The 24,299-nt window shown below is 46.3% G+C and overlaps 1 protein-coding gene across 1 annotated transcript in view; it reads right to left on the bottom strand.

The window, feature by feature from the left end:
* TNRC6A (trinucleotide repeat containing adaptor 6A) overlaps nucleotides 1-17,776 on the bottom strand; it is a 189,193-nt gene extending 171,417 nt beyond the window's left edge. Inside the window, exon 1 of the mRNA XM_049789071.1 lies at nucleotides 17,545-17,776. The gene's annotated coding sequence lies outside the window, so the exon portion shown is untranslated. The remainder of the gene's footprint in view (nucleotides 1-17,544) is intronic.
* Between the last annotated feature and the right edge of the window lie 6,523 nt (nucleotides 17,777-24,299).

The raw sequence follows: 24,299 nt of genomic DNA, 5'->3' as shown, positions 1-24,299 counted from the left end.
GTTTTTGGGTCACACCCAGCAGCGCTCAGGGGTTACTTCTGGCTCTATACTCAGAAATCGCTCCTGGCAGGCTCGGGTGACCATATGGGATGCCAGGATTTGAACCACTGACCTTCTGCATGCAAGGCAAACGCACTACCTCCATGCTATCTCTCCGGCCCCTGATCTCAATTTTGAATATAAATCCATAATCACCATTCCCGAAAGTCATGTCAGTGATTTATACTTTTCAAAGAACTCCCAAAGATAGGTACACAAGGATGAAAATCAATGGCACAAGGAGTATAGAGAAGGGATGTTAAACACTCCTGAAGAAAAGGCAATTCTAGGTTTCCTCCAAAAAATTCAGGATTAAAGTAATAGGAAGAGTGTTTGGGGCTTTTTTTTGCTTTTGCCTTTGACCCACTCTTGGCGGTGCTCAGGGGCTACTCCTGCTCTGAGAACTCAGAAATCACTCCTGGCAGGCCCTGGGAAGCATAAGGGATGCTGAGGATCGAACCCGGTCGATAGCATGCAAGGCAAGCCCTTAAGACAAAAAGCCGGAACAGCAGTACTGCTCACCACAAATACTTAACAACTCCTGCCCAACACAAGGTCATTTGCTAGGACTTGTTCTACGCATTACAGAAAAAAAGAGGAGAAAGGGGCCAGACCGTGGATCATCTTACATACCCTAAATTGAGTATGATTTTCAATTGGTCATCCTATAAACCTTATTTGCATAAGAACATATGAGATTATTTTACAACCCTTTATAAGGGCATGTGAGATCTTATTGGTTATCCCACAGTCATCCCACACGCCATACTTTGCATGCACAATCAGATTGGTTGCTCTCACTAGATGACCTCATCAAAGTGCAACCAATCAGAGAGCAGAAACAATAAAGGGGCTGGGACATGTAATGTCTATAAAGCCAGGTCACTGTATAGGAAATGCTGCTGGAGTTGGTGTTGAAGGAAAAGAGGTGATATGTGGAAGGAAGAAACACTGGGAGAGGAATTGCTTGAAGAGGGACAACAGTGGGGATTGCTGTCCAGGCAGGAAGATTCCTGTGTCTGCAGCTGCTGCAACCTATAATGTTATACCTACACGAATTGTTAAAAAGCCACCACATAGAAATGTAACAGAGAAGACTTATGGTTGATGGTCATCGTGCTAGAACCTGAAGAAGGTTACCCAGGACTACATTTTGAACAAGGGAATAAATCATCTTCCTGGAGAGGGCTCAGAACTTGAAGATTGGCAGATCCCTCTGTGACAATGGGCTGGAAAAAGCCAAAATTGTGCAAATAGCTACAAGCAATACTCTCCTAGGCAAGACACATATGGAGGACTTCAAAAAGGGGGCAATGCCCTAAATAATATTTAGCACCCAAGAAAGATGCATAGTCTCACCTCTATAATATAAACTACCCTAAAAGGCATCCACTTACGCCTATTGCTATGACCACAAAATTGGCTCCTGACGTATGTATGAATGGAATTGACTTGCACTTATACACCAGCTTCCAAAACTGAAAATTCTAGAGAAAGTATGAGATGAACATAAGAAACACGATGTCGGGGGCCGGGCGGTGGCGCTAATGGTAAGGTGCCTGCCTTGCCTGCTCTAGCCTCGGATGGACCGCGGTTCGATCCCCCGGCATCCCATATGGTCCCCCAAGCCAGGAGCGACTTCTGAGCGCATAGCCAGGAGTAACCCCTGAGCATCACCGGGTGTGGCCCAAAAACCAAAAAAAAAAAAAAAAAAAAAAAAAGAAACACGATGTCTTTAAAAAGACTAATAAAAACCCACAAAATTAAGATGTACAAATTATGGTCATATCTAAAGAATAGCCCTTATGAATAGCATAAAATATTAAAACCTAGAGGTGAAGGAGAGACAGTGGGTAAGGTACTTGCCTTGCACATGGCTGACCCAGGTTCAATTCTTACCACCCGTTATTGTCCCCTAAGCTCTTCCAGGAATGATCTCTGAACATAGGGCTAGGAGTATCTTATATGGTCCCCTGAGCCTGCCAGGAGTGATTTCTGAGTGCAGAGCCAGGAGTAACCTCTGTGTAGCCACGGGTGTAGCCCCAAAACAAAAGTAATTCAGCACTGGAGTTGAGCAGAAAAAGACTTGATAATAAGCTCTGGGCTGTTTATACCATTGTCTCAGGGGAGACCTGAAGGTGCAGAGGAAGGCTAGAGAGTTATTAAGAATTTAAAATAAGGGGCCGGAGAGATAGCATGGAGGTAAGGCGTTTGCCTTTCATGCAGAAGGTCATTTTGCATGACAAAATCCCGGCATCCCATATGGTCCCCCGCGCCTGCCAGGAGCGATTTCTGAGCGTGGAGCCAGGAGTAACCCCTGAGCACTGCCGGGTGTGGCCCAAAAACCAAAAAAATAGAAAAGAATAAAAGAATTTAAAATAAATTGAAGAATAAAATTAGAGTATTGGGGAGTTCTGACATGTCATTTCTCAATGTACATGGTGCCAGAGGGGCAGTTCCAGAGGCTGAGCACAGGATTTGCATGCTGGAAGCCCAGGTTTGATGCCCAGCACATGTTCCCCCAAGTACCACTGGGAGTGAATCCCAAGCATCGAGATGGAAATAAAACAGCAGGGCTAGGGTGTGGTCCCTCTTTTAAAAAAAGGAAAGGCGGGGCCCGGAGAGATAGCACAGCGGCGTTTGCCTTGCAAGCAGCCCATCCAGGACCAAAGGTGGTTGGTTCGAATCCCGGTGTCCCATATGGTCCCCCGTGCCTGCCAGGAGCTATTTCTGAGCAGACAGCCAGGAGTAACCCCTGAGCACCGCTGGGTGTGGCCAAATAACAAAAAAAAAAAAAAAAAAAGGAAAGGCAAGACTAGAAACTGTTGTTTATTTGTTTTTTTGGGCCACACTTGGCAGTGCTCTGGTGGAGTTACTCTTGGCTCTTCGCTCAGAAATCGTCCCTGGAAGGCTCAGGGGATCATATGGAATGCTGTGATTCGAATCATGGTCTGTCCTGAATGGGGTGTGCTAGGCAAATGCTCTACCGCTGTGCTACCTCTCAGGCCTCCAAGAATAGAAACTTTAACGAAAACAAGACTTCCAATTTTTTTTCCAGTGAAGCAAAATAGTTGTTTTTTTGTTTTGTTTTGTTTTTTGTTTTTGGACCACACCCGGTGACACTCAGTTGTTACTCCTGGCTGCGTGCTCAGAAATCACTCCTGGCTTGGGGGACCATATGGGACGCTGGGGGATCGAACCGTGGTCCGTCCTAGGCTAGCGTGGGCAAGGCAGGCTCCTTACCCCTTGCACCACCACTCCGGCCCTCAAGATAGTTTTTATTGAACAAAACTAATTTAGAAAGTTGTAAGCAAAAATGGGGTTGGAGAGATAATACAGGACACTTCCCTTTCAAACAGTTGACCCAGGTTCGATCCCAGGCATCTCAAATGGTCCCCTGAGCCTGCCAGGAGCACTGCAAGGCGTGATCCCTGAGTATAGCTGAGAGTAATCCATGACCATTATGGGATGTGGCCCCCCAAAATGAAACGAAACAAAAAGATATGAGGTGAGAAAAAGAGAGACTACACATTCAAGAAAGAACACAGGCTTCTCCAAAGTGGGTAAAGCAAGCAGAGACATAGAGACAAGCATATGAGATACACATTTAGGAGACAGGCCTGAGAGAGCAAGCCCCAGTTTTAGGTAAAAACGCAACAATTACCAAATATGGTAAGTAATGAGATTAATAATATAAAAATAATGTAAACATCCCTAGTTATCCCGTTCCCCAAATCTCCAAAATTTAAAACTTAAATTCAAATAGTAAAGAAGCTAGTATAGGGCCGGGCGGTGGCGCTAAAGGTAAGGTGCCTGCCTTGCCTGTGCTAGCCTTGGACGGACCGTGGTTCGATCCCCCGGTGTCCCATATGGTCCCCCAAGCCAGGAGCAACTTCTGAGCACATAGCCAGGAGTAACCCCTGAGCATTACCGGGTGTGGCCCAAAAACCAAAAAAAAAAAAAAAAAAAAAGCTAGTATAATTAGTTTGCATTTGGTTTTTATTTTGAGTTCGTTTTTTTTTTTTTTTTTTTTTTTTTTGTGGGAGCCACATGCAGCAGTGTGCAGGGCTTACTCCTGTCTCTGTGCTCAGAGATCACTTCTGTTAGATCTCAGAGAACCCTATGCCATGTCAGAGATGGAAACAGTCACATGCATGGTAAGCAACTAAACCCTTACACTAGCTCTTCAGCCCCAGCCTATACTTGGTATCTTGATTAAAACTAAAATTAAAACTAAATTTAAATGTAAATTTAATAAAACCTAAAATCTTATAGAGATCCACGTGTTGGGCGAGTCCTTCCCTGACACGGGACATCTAGTCCTGTTGGCTGAAGATGCAGAGTAATGGCGGAGAAATAATTCACAAGCAGTCAAAGTTTCATCCGAGTCAGCTTGCTTTTATTCCATGGCCCTGTCTGCCAGGTGCTTTTCCTCACATGCACTTTCTCTGCTAAGCTTTATCTTGCCCCTTTTGCTGCCTTTTGCTGGTTCACTTCTGGCCTCTGCCTCAACCAGACATTTTTATTCTTTACTTAAAACAGCCCACCCAGTCCCAGGTGTGGGCGGGTCTGATCATCCAGGTGGGATTAACATCTCAAAAGAAAGTTTAGGGGCCAGAGAGATAGCACAGCGGTAGGGCGTTTGCCTTGCATGCAGAAGGATGGTGGTTCGAATCCCAGTGTCCCATATAGTTCCCCAAGTCTGCCAGGAGTGATTTCTGAGCATAGAGCCAGGAGTAGCCTCTCAGCACTGTCAGGTGTGACCAAAAACAAACAAACAAACAAACAAAAACAAAAAAGCTTAGGTAAAAGGGCATTGGGGAAAGGGTTACAGTATCTGAACTATTGATTAGCAATTAGGAAGAGTTTGGTTAGCAAAATATGCCAACCTCATTGAATGGAAGTACCTAAGGGGCCAGAATGATAATGCAACAGGGAGGCCTTGCATATGGCCAACCTGTGTTCAATCCTCAGCATTTCATATGGTCCTTTGAGCACTACCAGGAATAATTCCTGACTGCAGAGTCAGGAGTAACCCCTGAGCATCACCAGGTGTGATCCCCTAAACAAAACAAACAAACAAACTAAGTATTTGAGTACAGTGTGATCCTTGGTTTAGATAGAGAGACTGGAAATAGCAAAAGTAGGATACTGAGAAATAAGAGATACTGTTGTTTGTAGTCAGTCATTAAAGTAGATTGCATACACATAAATATAATTATTTGGGGGCAAGGGGGCTCAGTGCTAACCAGTGCTCAGGGCTTATTCCTGACATTGTGCTCAGGGGTCATTGCCGGTAGAATATATGTAGAACATATGCGGGATAGAGGATATGCAGTGTCAGAAATCAAATCAGGGTGGCTGCATACGCTTTACCCCTGTGCTGTCAGGTCAGTGCTGTGCCTGCATATGTTGTTGATGGACAAAGTTAATGTATTGTTGTTCTACTAAGTTAGAAAGCAGGAAGAGTTCGATTCTATTAGAAAAGCAGTAAGTATTTGACAATTATACCCAATGGTTCTGAATATTTTGTTTGAAACAGTGGCTAACCAAAAAAAAATTTTTTTTTAAAAAGGGGGCCGGAGAGATAGCATGAAGGTAAGGCGTTTGCCTTTCATGCAAGAGGTCATCGGTTCGAATCCCAGCGCCCCATATGGTCCCCTGTGCCTGCCAGGAGCAATTTCTGAGCCTGGAGCCAGGAATAACCCCTGAGCACTGCCGAGTGTGACCCAAAAACAAAAAAACAAAAAAACAAAAAAAATGAAACAGTGGCTAGTTTCTCATGGAACATCACTTTCAAGGGCCAGGGAGAGTAAAATGGGTAGGGCACTTGCCTTGATCCAGGTCTGATCCCTAGCAACCATATTGTTCCCAGAGCACTGCCAGGAGTGATTCCTGAGCTCAGAATCAGGGCTAAAGGGCTGGAGAGATAGCGTGGAGGTAGGGCGTTTGCCTTGCATACAAAAGGATGATGGTTTGAACCCTGGCATCCCATATGGTCCCCCGAGCCTGCCAGGAGCAATTTCTGAGTGTAGAGCCAGGAGTAAACCCCTAAGCGCTGCAGGGTGTGACCCCCCCCCCCAAGAAAAATCAGGGCTAAGCCTTGAGCACAGCCAGGTGTGGCCCCCAAACAAACAAACAAACAAAACATAAAACAAAGATCCCTTTCAAAGTGGAGAAATAGCTCAATAGACTAGATATCATGTTTTGCACTGCAGGAAAACCCTGAGCACCAGTAGGAGCAATTCCTGAGCTGGGAGTGGCTCTAGAGATAGGGCTCAACCCAAAATCAATTACTTAATCAATTCCAAGCAGTCAAGGTGCAAACCACTCTCAGAGTCTGGAAGCTGGATGTAGCTGTAAACGAATTTCTGGTGTCTTATAACAGGGTTCAGCTCTGGATCACGTTTCCTGGCAATTGGGGATGGTTAGAAAATAAGGTTAATACTACATCCTCAATTTTCTCCTCCAGAGTAGGAAGAAAATCAAGTGCCCGGATGGATGGCAAGGCCAGTTCTCGCATCCCCTTTCACCTCAGAGCAATTTCCCAAAGCCTTAGCTCAGCCCTTATAGACTCTCTGGCTGACACACCACTTGACATCACAGATAACAGCATTTCCCCCAGCCTGAGATGGCGTGGCTGGGATTCCAAGGCATCTGGCCTCTGCAAGTGGGCCTTGCATGAAAGAAATGTTTCAAGTAAACCTCATCTCTTTCCTTCCTTCTGTCACCCCTGGACAGGCAGGTTGCTTTGGTGGGAAAATGTGCCTCCCCATCACTGCCTGCTTTCCTGCACACAGGAAGGACGATTTCTCAGTGTCTGAGATTTGACTCCACAACTTCAACACCTAATTATCATCAGGAGGCAAGACTGTTCTTGTTCTTGTTTTTGTTTTGGGCCATACCCGGTGACACTCAGGGTTCACTCCTGGCTCTGCACTCAGGAATTACTCCTGGAAGTGCTGGGGACCATTTGGGACACTAGGGATTGAATATGGGTCAACCACATGCAAGGCAAACACCCTTTCCATTGTACTACAGCTCCGACCTTGGGGGCACCACATCTGGCAGTGCTTCGGGCTTCCTTCTGGCTCTATGCTCAGGGATCACTCTTGGTGAGGCTCAAGTGAAATTCCTTGGTGCCAGGGATAAAACCTATGTGGCTACATGCAAGGCCAACTTTCTCCACATGATTTACCTGTTTTTGTTGTGGGTTTGGGCTCTGTGCATTTAGAAATAATAAAGCAAATCCATTTCCTACTAGAAAAGATCATTTGGGGGGGCTTGTCCATAAATGCTTCCTGGTAAACCAGAAAGGTTGTTTGACATTTTTAAATTCTTTTTCTTTTTTTCTTCTTTTGTTTTTGGGCCACATCCAGTGATACTCAGAACTTACTCCTGGCTCTGTGCTCAGGTATCATTCCTGGTAGAACTCAGGGGACCATCTGGAGTGCCAGCTACTGTGGGTTCAATCTTGGGTACCTCAGAGGATCCCTGATCCCTGCCAGGAAGGATCTCTGAACAGAGCCAGAAGTTAGTCCTGACTCAGGACTCCTGAGCAATTCCACGTGATTTCCCTCCAGTCTTCACCCACAAAAGTCAGCAATGAGGAGCCGGAGCAATAATACAGCAGTAGGGCATTTGACTTGCATGTAGCTGACCCAGGTTTGATTCCTGGCATTCCATATGGTCCCCGGAGCCTGCCAGGAATGATTTCTAAGTGCAGAACCAGAAGCAATCTCTGAGCACAGCCTGGGGTGGGGGAACTGTGAGCAAGGCAAGTGCCCTACTATCTCTCCAACTCCAAGGTTACTTGATGTTGGAAGGGATGTGAACTCTTCGAATGCTCAATCTAGACAGATAAAGGGCACACAGAATAGAAGAGAGGATTCACCCCTTCATAAAATTCAGGCTTTAGATATCCCAAGCCCACTCTCCATTCATATTTTCCCTCTCAGCTGCCGGTAGAACAGTCACATTCACAAATGCTCTTGTCCTCACAGATCCCAAAGAGTCTAGCTCGCTAATCACACATCTGAGCTGCTGTATTTCTCCTGCTATTTGCATCATGGCGTTTACACTTCAATGCACCACTTTTTTAGTCATTCATCTATTTTTGTCCATAGGAGCCGTAACGACACAAGATAGTAACAACAACACCAACAACAAAAGAAAATTCTAGGCCTATAAGCAACACGATGCAAATGATATATCTCAAATAAACCTTAGCTTAGTAACCGAATTTTAACTGCACCTTGGTAATAAAGGTTCTAACCAAATCCCACCATCAACAAGCCCAGGCTGATGAGGAGAATGTAAAGGTACTGGCTTTGTTTTACAGGAGAAAACCTTGATGTGTGTTTTATCACGATTCTGCTACAGATGCTGGCAAATGACTTAAAGGTCATTTGTCTTACAGACAAATGCATTGTGTTTTAGACACAAGGATCTAGAAGATATGGCCTGAGATCTGTGACTGTCCCATAAATTAAGCTCTTAATTAGTAGAACAATAACAGTGCCCACAACCACAGTGTTTGTTCCTTGCAGACTCTTTCGTTTGTTTGTTTTTGTTTTGGGGCCACACCCTGTGGTGCTCAGGGATTGCTTCTGGCTCTGCACTTAGAAATCGCTCCTGGCAGGCTTGGGGGATTATATGGGATGCCACAAATCAAATCTGGGTCTGTCTTGGGTCAGTTACATGCAAGGCAAATGCCCTATTGCTCCGGCGCCTCCTCATTGATGACTTTTGTGGGCCTCGGAGACTGGAGGGAATGCACCTGGAATTGCTCAGGACTAACTCCTGGCTCTGTTCAGAGTTCCCTCCTGGCAGGGGTCAGGGATCCTCTGAGGTACCCAAGATTGAACCCACAGTAGCTGCATACAAGGCAAGTCACTGTGTTATCTCTTCAGCCCTCATGAAAAGATTTGGTCTTTTCAAACTCACACTAACCCTGGGGGTAGGTACCCCTACTGTGGTGCAACACCCTCACAAATAAAAATATCTGCTGAGTGCTGGAGCAATAGGACAGTGGGGAGGGCATTCGCCTTGCAAGCTGCTAGTCATATGGTCCCCTGAACACCAGGAGTGATTCCTGAGTGCAGAGCTAGTAGTAACCCCTGAGCATCACTGGTTGTGGTCCCAACCCCACCCTATATAGATTATTTGCTTTTTACTCCTCATAACCTTCTTGACTTCTTCTGGAACTTTCACACACCGTCTCATGTGTTCCAGATCTGCCACGTAACCCTCCATTTCCAGGGGATGATCCTGTTTCCTCCCTCTGGAAATATCCCCCCACCCCCCAATTCTCTCTCTCTCTCTCTCTCTCTTTGTTTTTTGTTTTTTTTTGGGCCACACCCAGCGATGCTCAGGGCTTACTCCTGGCTGTCTGCTCAGAAATAGCTCCTGGCAGGCACGGGGAACCATATGGGACATGGGTATTCGAACTAATCACCTTTGATCCTGGATCGGCTGCTTGCAAGGCAAACGCTGCTGTGCTATCTCTCCTGGCCCATTTCCCCCCCCCCCATTCTCCTTCCCCCTCACCTTGCTAAACTTGCCCTCACCCTTTGCAATGCCGTTTAAGAACTGGCTGTGAAGTCTTCATTTCCACCCACATCCCCAAATTTTCACCTTGTCTGTAAGATCAACCTAAATTGTATCCTCTCCTTTTCTCCAAAGATGCAACAATGTCTAGAATGACAGCTGAGTGATTAAAGAATTACAATATGACAGAACATAATTGACTATATTGTAGCTGATTGTTCCCTGCTCTATCATTATACTGCTCCTTCTATTGACTTCCACCTCAATGAATAGGCAATTCCTTACCTTACAATGGTGTTCAGAGGTGCTCGAGAGAATCGAATCAATTCTTAGTGCCTCAAGAATAGCAACTAGTTAACTGCAAGAGGCACAGAAACACTCATTTTTTTTTTACCCTTTCTCGTTGACTTCCTGAAAATGACACCTAACTTCACTGTCTGGGAGGGAGGGGTGGAAAACTGCTTTACGGTTATTAAGAAAATAAGATAGACTTTAGGAAGTGAAAGCAAGGTGATCTAAGAATGTTTCTTTCCATCTGCTGGTGATTAAGAAAGTGGCAAGTGAATAGGTTATTTCTCCCTGAAGAGAAAGTAGAAGGTTCTAGTTTCTACCAATGATTGCAATAGTCCAACACTCACTCCAGCATTGCTTTTGGAGGAAGCAACTCACAAAGGTGTATTTGCTTAAAAATGGGTGTATTTGGGCCCGGAGAGATAGCACAGCGGCGTTTGCCTTGCAAGCAGCCGATCCAGGACCAAAGGTGGTTGGTTCGAATCCCAGTATCCCATATGGTCCCCCGTGCCTGCCAGGAGCTATTTCTGAGCAGACAGCCAGGAGTAACCCCTGAGTACCGCCGGGTGTGACCCAAAAACCAAAAAAAAAAAAAAAAAAATGGGTGTATTTATACATGTAGGTGTCTGCATGTAGTAACCCTCACGGAAGAGAAACAGAAAGGTAGGGGCTGGCAGGGATCAGAGAGATAGCATCATGGACAGGGCACTTGTCTTGCACTTGGCCGACCCAGATTTGATCCTGGGCATTCTCAGTGCACCACCCAGGAGTTGATCCCTGAGTGCAGAGCCAGAAATAAGATCTGAGCACTGCCAGATGTGCCCACTCCTCCAAAAACATTTTTTTTTTGGGCCACACCCATTTGACGCTCAGGGGTTACTCCTGGCTATGCGCTCAGAAGTCACTCCTGGCTTGGGGGACCATATGGGACGCCGGGGGATCGAACCGCGGTCCGTCCTAGGCTAGCGCAGGCAAGGCAGGCACCTTACCTCTAGCGCCACCGCCCGGCCCCCAAAAACATTTTTTTAACTAATAAATAAAAGTCACAGATCAGGGCTAGTGAGATAAGACAGGGGATACTGTACTTGCCTTCCAATGGGGCCAACTCTAATTTGATCTCTAGGGTCACCTAAAGCAACCCCTCGACTGAGAACTGAGAATAATCTCAAAGCACCACTAGGTATGATCTATACCTGGCCCCCTTAACTCAGCAAACCCGTAGAGCAAGTCAGATCCATCTGCACTCTCCAGAACTTTCCAGAGGAAAGTTTCAGTGCATGAAACATTTCAGCATCTTGACAGGTATTGAAAAACAGGAGAAGAAACAGGACTCAAAAACTCAGCAGCTTACTAAGACATATAGACCATGGCATGTTCACCGTGGGACTCTCTTCTCATCTGTGAATGGCCAGAAATAACACTGACCACTGAGGGCTGTGAGGAGGGCTGTGCAGCCATCTTTTATGTATTGTGGAGCACAGCCCTGAGCATCACTGAGTGACCACCAAGTGAGACCAAAAGCAAACAAACTGAAAGGATGACTCACCTCGGGGCCGAGGGGATGGCTTTTGGCTCCAAGCACCAGTCTTGCAACTGTGAGACCATAAATCAGATCCCTGGTGAGGCTGGTATTCACTAACCATCATCCCCTCAACTCTCCAGCCAGGGATCCCAGTACGAGAGCTGAGCATGCAATCTCCAGGTGTGAACACTGTGGCCCCTCACACACATGTCTGTGAGCCCCATTGTGACTGATTCATAACCAGAATGTTCGTAAAAGCCACAGCTAATAAATAAGTGAAGCCCTTGAGGAGCACGTGTGCAGCCCCCAAACCTTACTACACAGGGCAGGGGGAGGTGGCGGAACTCTCTGAATGTCTTTTATTCTGATTCCTCTCTTTTAGGGAGTGAAGGGTCACACCTAGCAGTGCTAAGGGGCTTACTCCTGGCTCTGCATTCAGGCATCATTCTTGGGGAGCATAGGGCACCATATGTGGTGCCGGGATGGAGCCCAGGTTGACTGTGTGCAAGTGAATTGCTTTACCTGCTGTGCTATCACTTGATCCCCAATTTTCTGGTTTCTTTTTTCTTTTTTTTTTTGTTTGTTTTTTGGGTCACACCCGGCAGCGCTCAGGAGTTACTCCTGACTTTACACTCAGAAATTGCTCCCGGCAGGCTTGGGGGACCATATGGAATGCCGGGATTCGAACCACTGTCCCTCTATATGCAAGGCAAACGACTCACCTCCATGCTATCTCTCTGGCCCCAATTTTTTTAAACTACTTTATTTAGAGCTTCCCTGTAAGTGTTTATGTATGTACATGTTTTAATTCATTCCTAACAGTGAATATATATGCTGGGTTGCTGGTAGAAATAACTAGGTCCTGGGACAAGAATGTTAGCACAATGGTTAGAGTGTTGCCTTGCATGTGGCCATCCTGAGTTTGATCCCCAGTATTCATATCGTCCCCTAAGCTCTGCCAGGAGTGATTCCCGAGTACTGCTTGGTTTGGCCCTAAAACAAACAAAAAGAAATAACCAGGTCCTATACAAATATGTATTTTCAGATCAGAGAGACAGTATAAAGAGTTAAGACTTGAGCTCACTCCCCCACCCCCAGTACTGAAGGATGGACTAACAATCAGCAAATTTATCATGGAGAAATAAGCAAAATGACAGACAGGCTCTAGCACTGATTCATCATACCACACCAAGGAAGGAGCTTCATGAGGGCCAAGGATTCTTTGGGATGAGGTATGGGGAAGTCATGCCCAATGGTAGCCAGCTTACTACTGACTCTTCACTTAAGGTTAAGTCCTGGTGGGCTCAGGAGACCATATGGGGTGCTAGAGATGGAACCCTGGTTGGATGTGGTGTATCCCCATTAGTTTCAGTCACTTCAGCTCAGTACCACTTAATATTGTTTCCTTTACAATGGAGGTTATTTTAAACCAACACTTAACCTTGCTAGAACTTTATTTGTCAACATTTTATTAATTGGTACTAAGACGAGTAGTACTCATTTAAAATAACAACCTCCAGGGGCCGGCGAGATGGCGCTAGAGGTAAGGTGTCTGCCTTGCAAGCGCTAGCCAAGGAAGGACTAGGTTTGATCCCCGAAGTCCCATATGGTCCCCCCAGGCCAGGGGCGATTTCTGAGCACTTAGCCAGGAGTAACCCCTGAGCATCAAATGGGTGTGGCCCGAAAAACCAACAACAACAACAACAAAAAAATAACAACCTCTATTCCATCGACATATCCCAGTAAAATCAAGAAAAAAAACCCTATATCCTCACCAGACATCTAATGTTCACATATTTGCAATTGCTTTGTTATTTGTTTGAATGAGTAAATTTGGTCATGCATGAAAGTGGGGCTCTCCTCTCTCTCTCTCTCTCTCTCTCTCTCTCTCTCTCTCTCTCTCATACACACACACACACACACACACACACACACACACACACACCCCTGGCAGTATGAAAGAGTTACTTCTGGCTCTGCATTCAGTGTTTCTGCATTCAGAAATTACTTTTGGCAGTGCTCTGGGGACGATATGAGTTCCTGAAAGTTGAACCTAAGTTGACCGTATGCAAAGCAATACAGTCTGTATTATCCTCCCCTCTGTATTATCTTTCTAGCCCCATATGAATCTATAAATATTTTGTGACTTCTAGGCTTCCTCTTCATCTTTTATGTCCCTTGAAATTTTGTACTGAAGAAACAAGGTGATTTGTCTGGGAGTTGTACCTCATTTGTAGATTCTGTTTCATGGCATCATTTAATATATTCCTCGAGCCTTTGCACCTCCAGTCTGGTAATTAGGCCTATAGATAACTGCTTTTTAAATACTTCATACATAAATTATGAATAAAACATTTGTCTATAACTGAAGGATGGAGAACTAACTCTTGACTGAAGGAGCTAGAATATGTTGTTGCTAGTCTATTTCATGAACTCAAAATGTTTTATTCAGTCACTTAATGGAACTGTGCTCATATTAATGGTGAACTATAACATTATAATGCAATTTGTTATAAATGCATATGCATTTGAAGTATAAAAGCTTGAAATATAAAAATACCCTTTAGTAAGCAGTATCTTTCTCATCTTTCCTAGAAATACCCTCTATCTTGACTTTTGTGAGAGTTTTGGCGCTAGTTTTATCAGTCATGTGGACATGCCTAAGCAATGTGTTATTTAGTTTTTCCCAAATTATGAATTTAAGTATATATTATCATTTCTCTTTCATGGCATTTAATGTATCTTTTCACTTTACCCTGTCCTAAAAGTTTTCTGCTGAAATACTCATTGCTGTGTGTGTGTGTGTGTGTGAGAGAGAGAGAGAGAGAGAGAGAGAGAGAGAGAGAGAGAGAGAGAAAGAGAGAAAGAGAGAGAGAATTTTTTCTCTTGCTACTTTGTAAAAATATTTTTTGTCTTTTCTTTTAGACACTCTTATTATAAAGTATGTTGAAGAATATATATAGTTTTATTTATTTTTTTATTTTTGTTTTGGGTCACATCCAGTGGCGCTCAGGGGTTGCTCCCGGCTCTGTGCTCAGAAATCACTCCTGGCAGGCTAGGGGGACTATATGGGATGCAGGGAATCGAACCATGGCCCGTCCTGGGTTGGCCACAAGCAAGGCAGACGCTTTACCATTGTGCTATCTTTCCAGCCTCAGAATATAGTTTAGATTTGAAAAATTAGGATGGTCAATTAGCTTCATAAACTTGGATATCTAAATGGCTCCAGATTTGGGGATTTCCTCACCATTATTTTGGCTTTCTGTCCCCTTTCCCTCCCTAAAAATACATAGCTCTTTTCTTTCAAACACTTCTCTGACCTCAATTATTCAACCTCTCTAGCTCATGTGACCCAGTTGATAGGAAGCTGGAGCCTTTTTCTTGCCTTCTCTCTGTTGTCAGACCCTTTCTCAGTCTTCCTGACTTAGTATACAGTCTCATCATTCCAGAGAGGTCTGATTTAATGTACCCCTTTCTCCAAAGCATCAGCGAGGCTCATCCTTCCCACCTCTTCACCATTTTACTAATCTGCCCTCTCCTCGCTCATCCCTGCTGCAATGATATGAAATGAAAATACTTCCATTTGCCCCAAAGAAGTTCTTCTTTTCAAGGCCTCAGGACCTTTGCACATTCATTTTAGGATTGGGGCCCTCAAACACCAGCAGAGTGGGGCCTGAGTTTCATTCCAGGGCAACTGTCTCGAAAGCCCGAGAGAAGGGAAACTTTTCTAGATCACACCACTTCTCTCTTCACACCCTATTCTAGACTTTCCCTCAGAGGCCTGCACCCTCTATCCAGATCTGAAGTCTGACCAGGCCTCGGCTCCTCTCTAGTCACAGAAATGGGGATCCTGACCTCCTCGCATCTTTTCCGCCCCTTCCGTGGCAGAGGAAGACAGAATCCAGTCTCACATTTTGGGTTCATGGAACAGATTAGGAGTAAACATTATTTTGTAGCACCTGTAGTGGAAGGAATATTTCAGAGCATGTCTTCAGGGGTCCAGGCTTGATCCCTAGTACCACAGACTCCTTCAATTGCCAACAGAGGCATCCCCTAAGTACAGGGCCAGGAGTAAGACCTGAGACCCTCCAGGTTAATAAATTAACAAACTAATTAATAAAAAAGAGGCATAATTTGGATCAGATCCATAGCAAAGCGGGTAGAATTTGCCTTGAACTTAGCCCACCAGAGTTTGATCCCCAGCATCCCATATGGTCCCTGAACCTGCCAGGAGTGACTCCTGAATGCGGAGACAGGAATAACCCCTGAGTGCCATCAGGTGTGATTCCCAAAACAGAAACATAGAAAGAGAGAAGGAAAAAAAGAAAGAAAGGATAGAAAGAGAAAGAAGGAAGGAAGGAAGAAAGGAAAAAAGGAAGGTAGGAAGGAAGAAAGGAAAAAAAGGAAAGTAGGAAGGAAGGAAGGAAGGTAGGAAGGAAGGAAGGAAGGAAGGAAGGAAGGAAGGAAGGAAGGAAGGAAGGAAGGAAGGAAGGAAGGAAGGAAGATAAAGAAAGACGTCAGGAGTTGAACTACTCTGTCCTGAGAGCTCTCTGCCCATTGAGCTTGGGCTGGTCCCTGCTCCTGCTTTGAGGCCTCCTTTCTGCCAGAGTCAGACAGTGGGATTCCAGAATATTGGGTCCCAATTGCTGTGAAGTTACTATCACCACGCTGCTGTCTGGATCCTCCACACCACACAAAGGAACAGTGAGAGAGTGTTGATGGCCTCAGGAAATAAATCTATCAGGTTTAACACACTTGCTCAGACACAGAACCTGGGCCACGAGCACGGCTTCAGTGAGTCCTCCTAGCATTTGTTTTTCTCCAGTGTCAGCCAGAGCCTCCAACACATATGTAGGTGAGTGCTGACCCAGCCCTGAGGTCACCTCTGCAGGGGTCAGTCAGGACATTCTAAGGCACAGTTCAAAGACTTGGAAGATGGTCCTTCGGGTTCTGGGCTGAAAGGACAGCGAATGAGATGATGAAAAATGTTTGAGAGAGGGCTGGAGAGGTAGCATGGAGGTAAGGTGTTTGCCTTTCATGCAGGAGGTCATCGGTTCGAATCCTGGCGTCCAATATGGTCTCCCGTGCCTGCCAGGAGCAATTTCTGAGCCTGGAGCCAGGAATAACCCCTGAGCACTGCCGGGTGTGACCCAAAAACCAAAAAAAGAAAAAGAAAAATGTTTGAGAGGAAGAGAAACAGAGAGAGAGAGAGAGTGCGCAAGAGAGAGACAGAGAGAGAGAGTGTGTCAGAGAGTCAGAGAGACAAGACACAGAGAGAAGATAAACAGAAATAGAGAGACAAAGATAAACAGAGGGGAAAGAGAGAGAAGCGAGAGGAGAAGAGAAACAAATAGAGAAAAAGGACAGAAGGAAGAGGGGGAGAGACAGAGACAGAAAAAGAAATAGAGAGACAGAGATATAGAGAGTGAGACAGAGAGAAACAGAGACAGAGAGAGACACTGAAGAAGAAGAGAGAAGAGGGAGAGAGAGGAGACACAAAGGACAGAAAAGCGAGAGGGGAGGGGGGAGGGAGGAAAGGAGAGAGGCAGAGAGAGAAAGAAGGGAAGGGAGGAAGGGAAAGAGGGAGGGGAGAGAAGAGGTGAGGGAGGGAGGGAGGGAGGGAGGGAGAAAGGGAAAGAGGTAGAGAGAGAAGGAGAGAAGGAGAGAGAGAGAGAGAGGCCATACAGATGGCGAGAAGTGGGAAGGGAGAGGGGGTGAGGAAGAGAGAGACAGAGAGAGAGAGAGAGAGAAGAGAGAGAAGAGCCAGACAGCGAGGGAGAGACAGGGAGAGAGACAGGGAGGGAGAGGGAGAGATGGAGGGAAAGAGAGACAGAGAGACAGAGACAGACAGAGAGAGAGACCGAGAGAGAGAGAGAGAGACAGAGACAGAGACAGAGACAGATGGGGGGAGCCAGACAGACAGCGAGGAGAAGCGGGAGGGGGGAGAGGCAGGCTGGGAACGGCTCCTGTCCCCGCTCCTGTCCCTTTGGTCCGGGGCCCGCAGCGCAGCTCCCTGCAAGGCTGCGTCTGCAATCTGCCTGCCGGGCACCTTCCCCGCAGCACGCCGGGCCGCCGAGCCGCGCCGCTAAGCCAAGGGCCGAGCTACGGGGACGGCAGCCGTCGGGCCCGGGCGAGGAACTTACCGGGCCGGAGTCCGTGGGGCCGCGGGGATGACGGCGCGCGGCTCCTGGGGGATCCCCCCGCACTCGAGCCCGGCGGGCTCAGGTCCCGGTGCTCGCAGGTGCAGCGGGACTCAGGCCTTCCCTCCCTGACAGCCCGGCCCCAGCTCAGAGGTGGGGCGAGCGCCAGACCCCAAGGCTCCCCGAGCGGGAACCCCGGCGTGTTCGGGGTTTAAATTGTGCCCGAGCCCACGGAGCCCCGCGAGTCACATGCCGCACTCGGCATCACCGGAGCTGTCACATGGCCCAGGTCCCCCATCATGTGATGTGACCGACCGGCCCCGCTCCGGCGCCCCCCCCCCCCCGCCGCCTCCGCAGCGCCGAGACTGACAGCTCCAGGCCCGCTGGCGCGAGCAGGCCGGGCTCAGTCACGGGTCCGAGCGCCGGGCCGCGCCAGCTGCATTTGCATCCCGGCCTTTGTGGTCGAGTTTGGGGTGGCCCGGCGCTGGAGCTCATCTCGGTCGGGACCCCCGGGCGCAGGGCGTGGGGTGGGGATGGGGCGATGGAGCCCCCGCGAGGAGGCAGGTGGGTCTCTTCCTTTCCAGCCCTCCTGCCTTTTGACAACCCGCAATTCTGAGACGGCTCAAAAAAAAATAAAATAAAATTGGGGCTTGTATGCTTCCACTCCAATGCCCATCTTTCTTCTCCACACGGCTACATTTTAGAGGTGGTGGTGGTGGTGGTGGAGACCCCCGGGGATGCTCAAGACTTATTCGGGATCTGTGGTCAGGGATCACTCTCGGATGGACTCAGGGGACCATATAGGGCGGGTGCTGGATGCTGACCTGGGCCTGCTGCCTGCCAGGCACGGCCCTCCCCGCTGTGCTGTCTCCCCGTCCAGCAGGCGATCTTTCCATCTATCAGGAAGCATGGGGGGAAAGAGAACGGCCCAGCTCGCCCTTGAGATGCGCCTTGTCTGCCTTAACCGTGGGAGGCAGCAGAAGGCAGATGCCTCGGGAGGTGTTTCAGTGTCACGAATACATACGTGATGCGCCATGTAAACAAATCCTCCTTCCAGCCCAGACTCCACCTCTCCCCAGCACCACATTATTCCCCGAGCACCGAGAAGATTCAGAAAGACAGAACCGGGGTGACAGCTCTGTATGATTCTTTGAATGCCAATGGGAGCAACCCTCAAGCTTAGAACCCAAAACAGTCCCCTGTGCACCTCCTGGTGTTCAAACCATTCCATCCCCCCAAAAGAAACTGGAAAAGTCTCTTCCTGTCTGTTCTGGAGGACAAAATAATCATAGAGAAGTTCTAGATAAAACAGAATATTTTGGGGGGCCGGAGAGATAGCATGGAGGTAAGGTGTTTGCTTGCATGCAGAAGGACGGCGGTTAGAATCCCAGCATCCCATGTGTTACCCCGAGCCTGCCAGGAGCGATTTCTGAGTGTAGAGCCGGGAGGAACCCCTGAGCGCTGCCGGGTGTGACACAAAAACAAAACAAAACAAAAAACATTTTTTTTCTGGACTTCTAAAAATTTTGTTTAATTTTTAGCCACACCAGCAGTGCTCAGAAGTTATTCCTGAGTCTGCATTTAGGGATCATTCCTGGCAGAATCCAGGGACCATATAAAATGCTGCATGTTGACTCATGGACACTGACAATTGGACCTCATGCAAGGTCTTTTTTTTGTTTGTTTGTTTGCACATTTGTTTTAACAATCTTTTGAAAACGTGTGAGTACTCAGAAAGTAAATGAAGAGGTAGAGAAGCAGAGAGTTAAACCCGGCATATGAGAATTGCTGGGCCTTAGAGATTACAAGGCCCAGGATGGACAGGCTCTTGGGGTTACAAACTTTTCAGGTGTAGGAGGTAAAGGCTTATACACAGGGAGCTCAAACTTCAATTTCTAGCTCAGCTCACTAAAGTGAGCTGTTTACACTGTAAAAGGTTGGAACAACAGGGGCCGGAGAGATAGCACAGTGGTAGGGTGTTCGCCTTGCACGTAGCCGACAGAGGATGGACAGTAGTTCGAATCCCAGCATCCCATATAGTCCCCTATGCCTGCCAGGAGCTATTTCTGAACAGAGCCAGAAGTAACCCCTGAGTGCCACTGCATGTGACTAAAATAAATTTAAAAAATGTTGGAACAACAAACAGTAAATATTTACCTGTAATTCCAAGGGAACATGAAAGTGATTCATGCTATATTGCTTGAATTCCGAGCTAAGGAAATATATTACTATCGAACTGAGGCTAAGCACATACTTTGCATATTGAAGGCCCACATTCGATTCTTAGTTCTGCATGGAGGCCCTAAGCACCACCAGGAGAAATGCCCTGAGCACAAAGCCAAGAGTAGTAGCTTGAGCACCACTTGATGTAACCCAAGACCCCCTATTTACATTTTTTTGTTTTGTTTTTTTTTGGGGGGGGACACATCTGGCAGTGCTCAGGGGTTACTCCTGGCTCTATGTTCAGAAATCGCCCCTGGCAGGCACAGGGGACCATGTGGATCCCAGGATTCGAACCACCGCCCTTCTGCATGAAAGGCAAACGCCTTACCTCCATACTATCTCTCCAGTCCCATACATTTTGTTTTTTTTTTTTTTAGTTTTTGGGTCACACCTGGCAGTGCTCAGGGGTTACTCCTGGCTGTCTGCTCAGAAATAGCTCCTGGCAGGCACGGGGGACCATATGGGACACCGGGATTTGAACCAACCACCTTTGGTCCTGGATTGGCTGCTTGCAAGGCAAACACCACTGTGCTAAATCTCTGGGCCCACATTTTTAATTAATCTTGAAAACCTGTCCCAAGTGCCTCAGATGCCTGAATCTACACTTTTTATTACTCAAAAAAACAAACAAACAAACAAACAAAAAAGGAAATGAAGAAGGGAGCCTTGGTACTTAAGGTACTTGCCTTGCAGAGACAGGAATAGTACATGAGCACTGCTGAGTGTGGTGCCAAACAGCCCAAAACTAAAATCTGAAACAGAAACAAATTGTACTGGGATAGGAGTGATAGTGCAGTTAGCAGGGCATTTACCTTGCACACATATGACCTGGGTTTGATCTCTGGCATCCCATATAGTCCTGAAAGTACCTTCAGGAGTGATTCCTGAGTACAGAGCCATGAGTAATTCCTGAGCACCATACATGTGTGCCCTCCCCAAATAGTGAGTAAAATATAACGATAATAGAACAAAGCAGGGCCAGAGAAAGCTCAAATGCTTCCATACAAGCCTTGTGTGTGGGCCTGGAGAGATAGCACAGCGGCATTTGCCTTGCAAGCAGCCAATCCAGGACCTAAGGTGGTTGGTTCAAATCCCGGTGTCCCATATGGTCCCCCGTGCCTGCCAGGAGCTATTTCTGAGCAGACAGCCAGGAGTAACCCCTGAGCACCACTGGGTGTGACCCAAAAACCAAAAAAAAAAAAAAAAAACACGAAAACAAAACAAAAAAACAAAACAAAAAACAAGCCTTGTGTGTGTGTGGCCTGGGTTCTTCTATCCTGGGCATTTTATGGGGAACAAGGGATCAAACTTGGGTCAGCTGTGATCAAGGCAAACTCCCTACTCATTGTACTATCACTCTAACCACAATTTTCTTCTTTTCAATAAGGAATATTTTGTCTGCTTTTTGGATTTGAACAATATTGTTGTCATAAAATTATAAAATGAATACAAAAGGGCCTTATAATCTTAAATTTGGAAGGAAGTCACACCTGAAAATTCTCAGGAGTTATGCCTGGATATTCACTCAGTAATTATTCCTAGAAGTGTTATAGGGACTGTATAATGTGCCTGAAATTGAACCTGGGTTGGCCATGTACAAGGCAAATGCCCTACCTGTTATACTATGGCTAGTGATATACTCTAGTGGGACTCAGGGTGTCCTTATAAGGTGTAGGGACCAAACCCAGGTGTGTCCTGTGGAAGGCAAGAGTTTTTCTTCATAATTTTCTTTTTCCTGATGGCTGCATAGTATTCCATTGTATATATATTACCACAGTTTCTTTTTTTTTTTTTTTTTTTTTTATTTTTGGTTTTGGGGCAACACCAGTGGTGCTCAGGAGTTACTCCTGGCTCTGCCCTCAAAAACTGCTCCAGGCAGGGGCCGGAGAGATTGCATGGAGATAGATAGCATAGAGATAGCAGAGCATTTGCCTTGCATGCAGAAGGACGGTGGTTTGAATCCCGGCATCCGTATGGTCCCCCGAGCCTGCCAGGAGCAATTTCTGAGTGTAGAGCCAGGAGTAATCCCTGAGCGCTGCTGTGTGTGAACCCCCCCCCCCATTTGTATTTCTTCTTTGAGGAAGTGTCTGTTCATTTTTTCTCCCCATTTTCTAATGAAAAATTAGAAAATTTAGATTTTTTTTCTTTTCCTTTCCTTTCTTTTCTTTTTTTGGGTCACACCGGCGGTGCTCAGGGGTTATTCCTGGCTGTCTGCTCAGAAATAGCTCCTGGCAGGCACGGGGGACCATATGGGACACCAGGATTCGAACCAACCACCTTTGGTCCTGGATCGGCTGCTTGCAAGGCAAACGCCTCTGTGCCATCTCTCCAGGCCCAGATTTTTTTCTTGTTAAGTTCTGTCAGTACCTTGTATATTTTAGATATTAGTCCCTTATCTGATGGGTGAATAATAATTTCTCCAATTTTGTGGGTAGCCTTTGTATTCTAGTCACTGTTTCCTTTGAGGTGCAGAAGCTTCTCAGTTAAATATAGTCCCATTTATTTATCTCTGCTTCCACTTATTTGGACAGTGGAAGGCATCCTTGAAGATGCCTTTAGTTGCAGTGTCATGGAGTGTTTTACCTACATGTCCTTCTATATATCCTTCTATATATCTATAATTCCAGGTCTGATATCAAGGTCTTTTTTTTGGGGGGGGGTCACACCCCACAGTGTTCAGGGGCTACTCCTGGCTCTACATTAAGAAATTGTTCCTGGCAGACTAGGGGGACCATATGGGATGCAGGGATTCTAACCACCGTCCTTCTGCATGCAAGGCAAATGCTCTACCTTCATGCTATCTCTCCAGCTCCTGATATCAAGGTCTTTAATCCATTTGGATTTGACCTTTGTGCATGGTGTTAGATGGAGGTCCAAGTTTGCTTTTATGCATGTGGCTGACCAGTTGTCCCAACACCACTTGTTGAAGAGGCTTTTCTTGCTCCATTTTACATTTACTCCCGGCTATGTGCTCAGAAATTATTTCTGGCTCAGAGGACAATATGGGATGCCAGAGATTGAACCCAGGTCTGTCCTGGGCAGCCACGAGCAAGGCAAACACCCTACTGCTGTGCTATAGCTCTGGTCCATTTTTTTTTTTACTTAAAAAAATTAGATTGCAGCTGCTGTTATACAAATGGTTCAACTTCTCTGCTTCATGAGAGCCTCTGCAGAGCCACCAAACCATGAAAATCTCAGGTACAGGATAGTACAGAGTAGGGTATTTGCTTTGCATGCGGCCAACGTGGGTTTGATCCCAGTACCTCATGAGGTCCTCAAGCCTGTTAGGAGTGATTTCTGAGTGTGGAACTGGTCACTTCCAAATGTGACTCAGAAACAAAAACAGAAATTCCAGGCACACTGATTTGGGGTCTGAAAACTCTGGGGTCTTTTTGGTGTGGAGGATGAACATCCTCCTCCATGCTCCCCCGAGAACTTCATCCCGAAGTTACTACCATGTAAACAATATCTCAGTTTCACAGCTTCATATTAATCTTGGAAGAGATACAAGCCAAACTCAGCTGCTGAAACTAATCAGCCCAAATCCTATAAATCCTGGAGCTCTTGGAGTAACACCTCCAAATTCCACAATACCGATAGTCCAGCAGGAACACAGCAAATTAGATGGGACAGTAACATAGCCACAACTAAACTCAATACATGAAAACAATAACACAGAAGGCTCAACTAGCCACAATGAGGTCACTGCGAGATATAACTATTTTCACCAATTTTCTTTTACTTAAGTATTTGACAATTCCATTGGCCATGTTGTGTAACAAACAATGTAAATTATTTTGTGCCTGCTAAGGAGGCAGGCTTTGAGGGTGGGTGGTAAACAGGAGACACTGGTGGAGTGAAGGCCACACTGGTGTTGGAACATTAAAAACCCACAACAATTGTATTATGAGAAACTTGGTACATTACAGTATTTAAATAAAGTAAAAAAAAAATCAAGGTCAGAGATAGACGAGTTAGGTTTGATTCCAAGGAACCCCACTGTTCCCCCAAGCACAGATCAGTGATCGAGTCCTGAGCACTGCTATAGTCTTAAACCACCCTCTCCCTCAGTGAGGGGAGGTGGGAAAGCCTAAATAAAGTATGTATATAGTGTTCTGGAAAACGATGGGAAAAAGTAATGCTGGCTCAAATCCTGGTGGAACTGTCATAACTGGGAGAGACCCTAAGTTTGGAAGTAGCAGTGTTGGCTTTCCATACCTGAAGGCTGGTCGTGTTTATTATCTGTGATGTTTAACTTTTGCTAATGCTATTTGGCATTTTGCATTGTGATAGTTGAGTTTGTAATTTACAAAAATTGTAGAGGGGAACTAAAAAGAATCTATGTTTTAATAAGCTCACTGCAGCTTCTTCTGCCCTCTAATGGCCCAATTCATCACTGGGAAATTGTTTCTCAGCTCAGAAAAATACCTTCATGACTATTATTGGTTTAAAATAAGCTTTTCTGCAGCAGACGTGGCCACTTGCCAGTGGGCCGTGCTCCCTCCCTCCTGACTCACCGCTGTTCGCTATCGGTC

This window comes from Suncus etruscus, chromosome 15 (genome assembly GCF_024139225.1).
Source record: "Suncus etruscus isolate mSunEtr1 chromosome 15, mSunEtr1.pri.cur, whole genome shotgun sequence".
In the NCBI taxonomy this organism is placed as follows: Eukaryota; Metazoa; Chordata; class Mammalia; order Eulipotyphla; family Soricidae; genus Suncus; species Suncus etruscus.
This window is presented reverse-complemented; position numbering and strand designations above follow the sequence as displayed.